The sequence below is a fragment of the Calidris pugnax genome, unplaced genomic scaffold, assembly GCF_001431845.1.
Source record: "Calidris pugnax isolate Ruff unplaced genomic scaffold, ASM143184v1 scaffold56, whole genome shotgun sequence".
Taxonomy (NCBI): domain Eukaryota; kingdom Metazoa; phylum Chordata; class Aves; order Charadriiformes; family Scolopacidae; genus Calidris; species Calidris pugnax.
This window is the reverse complement of record NW_015090839.1, coordinates 7459285-7468286: the sequence shown is the minus strand read 5'-3', so window position 1 is coordinate 7468286 and position 9002 is coordinate 7459285.

Here is a 9002-nt window from a genome sequence, read left to right as displayed (position 1 = left end):
CTTTGCCTCCTATGTTCTGCACATCTCTAACTGCAACTGTTATTTCTTAAGCTGTTTCTAATCCAATCTCCTTGGGTGCAGAACTTTGCTTTGGACAGATGTGCAGCTTGGACTGAAACCTGGTGAGTGTGGTTTTTTTTACTCAGAATAAACATCATTGATGCCAATGTGACAGGTAGTAAGGACAGCAGTATGGATTAGTGATGGCACATCTGGGATCTACCTGCTCTGTTACTAGAAGTCCAAGAACTGAGCTATGGCTTTCCTTTTCACATGTAATCACTTCTATGTATGTAATTGGAAAGATATGAGGTTGGTTGCTTTTTATAATTGGTTAATTGTTTCTTGCCTAGACAAATCATATTTGGTACATGCTATAGATCTTTTTAATATTTGAACAGTTAATGGTTTGCTTGCTCCATCATAAAACATAAGAGGAGTCTTGAACCAATTTTGGTCCTTTGACCAGGTTTTTAGCCTGTTGTCCATGTGTTTTATCTTTTTACTGTAGCAGTGTAAGTTTCCCAAGCCTCGGTGGCATTATTTTTACCTACAAATAGGATTAAGATCTGTAAAGTGCTGAAAGGAAAAAGATGTTGGGCAAATCGTTTATTCCTTGAGCTACAATACGTGAAAAGGAAAGTAAATTGAGAGTAACAGGCACTGAGTGACAAATAACTTTCTGTACATGTATGGAAAAGGCTTCTATATGAATAGTTATGTTTCAGTTTGTTTTTTGCCAATCACACAGAGCAAGCTGATCTGTGCATCTTTCCCATAATGAAGTATCTGGTGTATGTAGTTGAAATGCAGTTGATTTAACCTGACAACACTTCATGCATGAGTATCATGTGAAATTTAGCTTGGGTATCTTGTAACAAGCAGCTCTTAAACTTCCCAAATGCACTTGGATTTTGGCACTTCATTGCACTGTGTTTGTTTTAAAACTAAAATTGCCTATTTATAATCCATGGAACATCTTGTTTTATATTTGTAAGTCAAGGTCTGCGTAACTAGCTCACCACCCCCATCAAGTGGCAAGTGATGATTAAGTACTAAATTTTTCACTCATTTTGGAAACCTGTGCTGTCTTCCACCATCAGGTTCAATTTGTTGTGGGTGGGGTTTGTTGTTTGTTTTTTGTTGTTGTTTTTGTTTTTTTATTTGTAGTGGAAAGAAAAAAATACACTTTGGCTTTTACCAAAAGAGAGAAGTACAAATACTGCTCACAGTCTCCTGGAGAAATTCTTCAATTGGTACTGTGGGAAGAGCTGCCTTATTTGCCTTTTTTTTTTGAGGAGAAGGGGTGGAGGTAGGGAGAAAATATGTTCAATAGACCTCATAATTGAATAGCTAAAATCTGCAGTGCATTTATCCATATCAGGTTTGTTGGAGCCTTTCACTGTTCCTCTTGTAGGTAAATGGGACATGCTTGTTTCTGTTTCTGCACAGGACAGCCCTGTCCAAACACCCTTTTCCGAGTGCCCAAGCCCTGTTTTAAGGGCATTTGAATCTTCCTAAGGAAGGTTTTTGGCAAGGCATGGTTGGGGGCATGGTTACTGTTGGAATTCAGAGCAAGTAGGCAGTATTTTCCCTCGGGTAGCTCAGAGGTGAGACAGTCAGGGCGCTGTGGGTGATGCCTACTTCCAGGTAGCATGGTAACCACCTGGGGGCTGGAGATATTTCAGTGTTGGTTACCTGCACGGTCCGTCTGCAGTAAATCAGCATGGGATTTGCAGGCTACAATTTAATCAAAAGCTCAGCGTGTGTTCAGTAAGCAGCATGTTTCCTGGAAATGCCAGCCTAACTGTACCTGCGTGGCATTGTGTGTGCTTTTATTTCGCTGTATGGAAAATCTGGTCTTGATGGAAGAGCTATGACTTCTGACATTTAAGACTTGTTTCTGTTTTTTTCTGGAACTGCCAGACTGGAAAGCCAAAAAGTGGTGTGCTGAGCTGACTCCTGTGGGAGTGTGCTGGCTCCTGTAGACCTCATTTCTAGAAATCTTCACTTTCACAGGTGATGTATAAAGAATTAATGCTGAAACTGAGCTGAGAGATTCACCGGCAGGCAGAGGATGCAAAGTTAGGTGTGGTGCTGAATGCAGTGTTGAAGAAATTCCAGCTCCAAAATAAAGACTGGAAAGGTAAATGGAATAAATTGAGATGATGAAGTAGATGTCAAACACCAGCATTTAAAAAAAAAAGATATGGTAAAATGAGTAACTTAGCACTAGTTACCCTGGGCATTGAGAGACGCAACTTCTCATAGGAAAAAATACTGTATAATTTTGTAAGTAAGGATTGTTTCACATGGCAAGGGGTTAAAAAAAAGACTTTGTAGGCAAATTTCATGTTTGTTTGGCGTTTCCAAGCTTTAAAAGTGTCGATATTACTCTTCCAGAGTGGTTTGTGTGTATGAAAGGATATAAATGTATAGGACTTGGATCAATTAGGCAGTAATCTCCAAATTCGCATAAACCAGTGTTTTCACGTGTTTTAACTACAGACGTGTCTTACTGTAAGACCTGATTTGCTAGATTGTTTAAAGATCTTTGTTATGTTTTTGAAAATAGTAATTTCTTTGAACAATAAGAAAATACAGAAAGCTCCCATTGTTTAAGAGGTGGTTGGCAGCAGTGGAACAGCTATCTTACCATCTTTTTATGGTTGGTTTTTTTTTTTTTGGCATGTCAGTTCAGTATTAAAATCTTCCAACATCACCACTGTCTCCATGGGCAAGCTGGAAAAGGGAAGCACAAATTCAAATCAGCTGCATTATTTCTTTATAAGCAAAATAAATGTGCATCAGTTGGCAGGAGTAGGGATATTAAATCTGCCTTCCCTCTCTGGAGAGGGGTGTGTGGTGGGGGTACCTCGCTCCTCTGCTCTGGAGACCCATGTTGCTGAGAGCCTGCAGGTGGCAGTAAATTTATGCTGAAGTTACTTGCTTGTAGTTACAGAATTTTCTTTCTAGATCCTGTTAGTTTTTTTTTTTTAACACCGTTTCTTTTAGTTGTGGCAGCACTACAACTGGTTTTAATCCTAATGCATACTAATTAAGGGATATTTGGAAAGAACAGATAGTACCCGGAGTTCTAAAGAAGGATTATCTTTTGCTACTGTATCGTGAAAGAAAATTGCTATGTAAAGGCTTAGGAAGGAACAGAAATGGATTAGATGCTTTCTAGTTGCTATAGAAACAAAATATGTAATTAAACAAAATGAAATGTATTACAACTCTTACACTGATGAAAGTACTTAGGAAAGGTTGGACAATGAATGAGTGTTTTATATTGCAACACCAAACCGAGAAATAAACAGAGGGTTTGGGTTTATTTTTCTAATGCAGTTTTCACCTACTGCAGTTTTTGTGCTGGGTTAACTGAAACCAAAAACGTTTTGTTTCCTAAGGTGAATCTATGAAAAGGAATATCAATAATAACAAGCAATAAGTTATGCAGGGAGGATCTGCATCAATACTACTGCAAATTAATAATATTAATATTACATGATACTAGGAAGTGAATACAAGTTTAAGTACTTGCTTTTTTGGGGAAAAACCCAAGCATTATTTTATGAGTATGAACTGTTTAATTACACTTGGTTTAAAATAATTTTTAACAGCTCACTTCAATGTTTCTTGTTTTATAAAAGTATATGAACAGTTTCGTACCCTTGCTCTATAGCTAGTGAAGACGATTTCATAATAAAAAATGTGTATGAAAAGAACTTTAATTGGGGAGTAAGTGCTGCGGGTTTCAAATGAGCCAGCAGTTAGTGCCAGCTGCCAGAAGAGGGCACTTTCAAGTTTCTAATTAAATGCTATTTACTCTTACAGGTTAACTCGAGTTCTCAGAATTTTCTTTTTGTTTCTTGTATCATAAAATTTCACTATTTAAAGTTCAGAAATGCAGCAGTGGTTGTTAGTTCTTTTTGCTAGCTTAACTCTGAAGGTGACCACATCTGCTGTTTGTGAATTGGGGAGGCACGTTTTCCCCGTGGAAGGATCTCTTATTTAGCATGTGGCTGGGGGAAGTGGATGGAAATTGGTTGGCTTTGTATTTTACACCACCCCTACCCCCTAAAAAAAAAAAAATAAATATATATATAGAGAGAGCAAGAATGATGGTATATGATTCTTTATTGGTCAGGGTGAGGGAAGGGAAGGAAGATGAAAAGAAGTCCCACATCCAGTTCAACGTATGATTTCAAGTTCAGGTAATTATTGCAAAACATGGCTAAAATATCAGAATCTACCCTATGTGGGCAATGATTACCCTGTAAGTACTGTATGTGGTACATCTGCAACTGCTCACTCAAGACCAAAAGAGGGACACAGAGCTGGGGAAAAAAAGGAGGGGGGAAAAAACAGGGTTGGGAATAAATTTCAGATCTGCCTGTCGTGTATTCCTCCAGCAACCAGTTGCTTCACCCTCAGGTGTGTGTGTCCTGCTGTTGTTGACTAAATTTATACTGATTCCTAAAGCAGCTTAAGCCTTAGTCCAGGCAACCAATCCTATCAAAGCATCTTTAGAGAAACAAACAAAAACCCCTAGAAAAATGTATTGGTTTCCCCCTTTGCTTTTCTTTTTTTAGGGAGGAGGTGGGGGATGTTTAAACCCATTTAGGTCCTCAGTATTTTAGGATACCTGCCACTGCGAAGCCTTCTGAAGGCAAAATTTTCCTTTTTTAACCAGGAAAAGTTGCCTGGAGTTTTCGATAGCTACAGACTAAGCTTGCTGTCACTGCTAAACTGGGTTTTGTTTTTATTAAAAAAAAAAAAAAAAAAAAGTTTTCAGAGTTTTTAGATAATAATGAATACATTAAATAAACATACATTTTTGTAGTCAAGACCCAAAATTTCACTAAACTGGAAAAATCTATAATATAACCGCAACCTTAAATGTAACAAACCCCCATGAATTTTGCAACCACTTTTGAAAGTGAGGGGAGACATACCCAAAAATGGGGTGGAGATGACCCACAAAACCACTGGGACGGGTATACTTTATATGTGTTTTACTAAAAACTTTGGTTAATTACTGAGAAACAAGTTTCTGGTTTGTGATATTATGGGAACTTCTTTATAGGCATTTGAAGACACTGAAGTGAAAATATGTGTTTCACTTATTAGATATATTTTATAGACAGTATTAAATGTTTTGAACATTTTATTTTTTTTTCTGAACCTAAATGGGATTTTCCACTCCCCTTTTCTCTTTTATGGAAGATGGTGACATTTTCCTGAGAAACAACAGCTACAAAACAAAAAAAAAAAACCTAAAATGAGACTGTTATTAAGTTGCCATGAAATCCTTGCGTGGATTATGGACCTGAGAGGGTTGTGTCTTCAATGAAGCAAGAGAACCCCTGTCATCCCCCAAGAGGAGAGGTGACTGGAAATATACTCCAGCTAAAGATGTTAGGTCCAGTGAGAACAGAAAAGCAAGAGAAATGGAGTTATAAAAACTCACTAAAACACCAAGGGGAAAAAAAAAAAGTCTGAATCCTCTGGTCTGCTGTGGACTCTGTGGTAACAGGTTGCTTGTCCTGGCTCCCTGCTTGCGGCTTTGGCACACTTGCCTTAATGCTTTGTAAGACGTTCCTGCAAATCTTCTGATCCTTGCACTCAGAATCCCACCTCTTCTTCTGAGTTACTTCAGATGCCTGCAGTGAATCGCCTGGTGGCCACTGCTTTCTCTCTCGCTGTGACACTGCAGCACCCTGCTCTCACAGGTAAGGAGAAATACTTCACCACAGGCAATGTATTTAAGTGTTATTGCTAGAAACTTTTTATTCTGTCACAATAATGCAAAATTGTCATAATTTACCTCTCTTCTTAAGTGATTAACAACATGCTGCTGTGCTATGCTCCAATGGTGTGTGTTCAGGATCTACAGAATACCAAATTCTTAGTTTTCTGTGGCTACCACTACACGGTTGTTCTTATACTTCCTAATGTTATTACAAATGACTTGACCCTTAAACCATCTACAACTTCTTGAAGGCTGAGACAATTCACATTCTCTTGATCGCTTACTTTCTTTTAATTCTAAATGCTCAGTATACAGCCTTCAAGTACATTCAAAAGAAGACAATCTTGTCATAACCACCATTTGGAGAAAAAAAAAATCTTCAAGAAGAGAAGGGGCAAGAAAGGTATATGTTTTCAGATTTCATCAAAAGAACAAAAGATGTGGCAAGGAGTATAGAAGTTTAATCTTTTAAAAGGAGCTGTATAGTACTTTTTATACGTATTCTTAAATATCAAGGAGGACTATAGGATATTACAGCATATCCCATTTCTTTAACTGAGCTAAGCTGGGATGCTCGCACTGGCTCCATTGTGAGGCGAGGAGGGGTTTGTGTGGGGAAATACAGTGCCAAGCGTTCACTGAAAGGAGACTGTGGCTAGATGTGAGAGAGACCAAAGCACCTGGGGCACGTCCCCAAAACCTCAGGGGACCAGAGCTGAAGGTCCTGTGCTGGCATGGGTTATTTCGAGCCGCTTGTGGGCCGGACCTAGAGCAGCAGTTAGGCAGCTGAATCTCTTCTTGGACTAATCACAGCGTGGCCACTGCCTCGCTGAGTTGCCCAAATACTTATGGTGCCCTGGAAAGGAGAAACGTAGCGCATGCCTGACCGCTGAGACCATGTGGGGTTTGTTTGGCTTTGGGTTTGGTGTCTTTTCTCTCTAACTCCCCCACTGCTTGTTTCTTGCCTCTGTTGCCAGCCTTTCTGGAAGCTGGAGGCAGCCTGCAGAAAGCATTGGGTGTTGTCCAGTGGCGAAAGCATTGTTTGGTGGGCAGAAGACCTCCATGGTAGTGGTAACTACATACTAGCATGTATCCACCAAGCATTAATCATAGCTTTTTTTGTGGTTTTATTATGCAATATGCAACAACTTCAACAAGCCATGAAAGTGCCAGGCCCTGAGCTTTGGTGCTTCACCTCTTCAGGATCTCTCTGGATGTGGATGTGTATTTGAGTCAGGGCTGCCGAAGCTGCCTGCGGATGACTTCTCGGTCTCTGTGCTCGCTCTCCCCTCAAAAGCCTGCAAGGCTTTGCTGCTCAGTTCCAAAACACCACTGGGAGTTTGGATTTTAATCTTGGTACGTGTCTGACCCCACTTGTAAGGTAGTGCTTCCTCAGTGGGAAGCTGGGATGTTTAATGCCTTAGACACTGGCTTGCTCGGCAGATCTGGTGGTGAGAACCCTAGAACTAACAAAAATAGCCAGTTAACATTACACAGAATGCATTTTGAGCCAAAGACAATAAACACCTTTTTTGCATTTAAGACTATGAATCCAGATCCAGTTTTTAATCATACAAGCATCATTTTGTTGAAATGATTATTGGATTGAAGTAAATCATTTAACTTGGGTAAGATGAAGTCTGTGCATGGTACATAACTGATAGCTGACTATTTTAATTTTTCTACCATTTTAACAACAGGAATCAAATCACAAATGAGTTTTGTGAGTGTATCGTTTCTGTCTCAAGAACTCACTTGTGCTGAACAGGCTAAAACTCAGCACCGGTGGGAAAAGTTGTGAGATGCTGTGATAAAATGTACTATTGGTTGCAGACCACAGTTATTAAATTCTCATATTTGTCCAGGTTCTCTCATTCTCTTGTGGTGTGGTCTTGCTACTTGTATGACTGCAGTATTCATTGTATCTCTAAATAGAAAGCAAAGGAAAGCTTTTTGGGTTGAAATGCATTTTTTTTTTTTAATTCTTTCTTCCAGTGTTTCCCTTTTAAATAGTTTGAGATGCATATAAATATTCCTAATAATTAGGCAGTAGTCAGCCAATTCCAACTTGCCTACAAATGAACCATTTTTAATCAGGCTTCATATGAATTGGGCTGTATCATAAAAATTTCACATGCAACTCAGAGAAAGCTGTTTCTCATTTTAAGTAACGCTCGCTCTTTGTGGGTTTTTGTTTGGGGTTTTTTGTTGTCATTGGATTTTGGTTTTTTCCCTTCCTGGGGTATAAATAACCCAGTATTGTTTGGAATAATATAGTATAAAAATGTTTTCCTGGCCATGTAGGATTCAGGATGTGGGTTGCTTTATTATTGCACTTTATAATGCAAGAAAGATCCTTATTACAGAAGACTAACCATATCTCCCTCATATTTTATTTTATGAAGGAGGCCACACAGAGAGGGTTATCTCCTGATACCTAATATCAGGCTAATCTCATTGTCTCTCATTTTATCTCTGGAAACATACCTAATCAGACTGGTACTAGCAATCATACTTGGTGATAATAATTTGGAAAAATTTTCAGCATCACCAGTTTTTGGGAATTGGTGTCCCTGGCTTGGAAGGAGCGATCCAGCATGGGTGGGCAGCCACTTTACTGGCTGTGAGGTTACAGCCCCCTAGACAGGACTGGGCAGCAGAAGCACTCCTGGTGCTGTATAGACAAGAGGTAGAAGATATTGTAGCTGGTGGAAGAGGAGCAAGAGTGACCTTAACCCTCATCCTTCAGGTCTCCTCTGCCTCCCTCCATCGGGAACAGCAACGTAAGCCATTCCCTCCCACACACGAGTTCTCACACACTGTATAGGAAAATGCTTTCTCTGAAACCTCTCACTGCCTTATTAGATGCAGTTAGATGCTGATGAAGTTCAGAAGTTGTTAGAGTGAAAGGACTAACGGACAAACAGGCGATATAGTTGAGTAAGTCTCTTTTCCTTCGAAAATTAAGCTAGGTTCTTGTATTTTATATGAAAAATAGTGAGTAAGCAAACCAAAGCCAGGGGCACGGTTTTGTTTCTTTTGCTTCTTTTTCATAACTTTTATAATGCCTTGTGTGTTAATTGCAAATTTAATCCCAAATATTCGTACTGCTGCCTGCTGTCCATGTTTGTTTTCTTGGTAACCTGTGGCCTGAAAGTCACCACAGAACATGTAATTTCTTTTCTAAACTGCTAGGAATTAATCTAGTGATTGAAAGGGAATACTAATAAAGATGTTGGTGTGT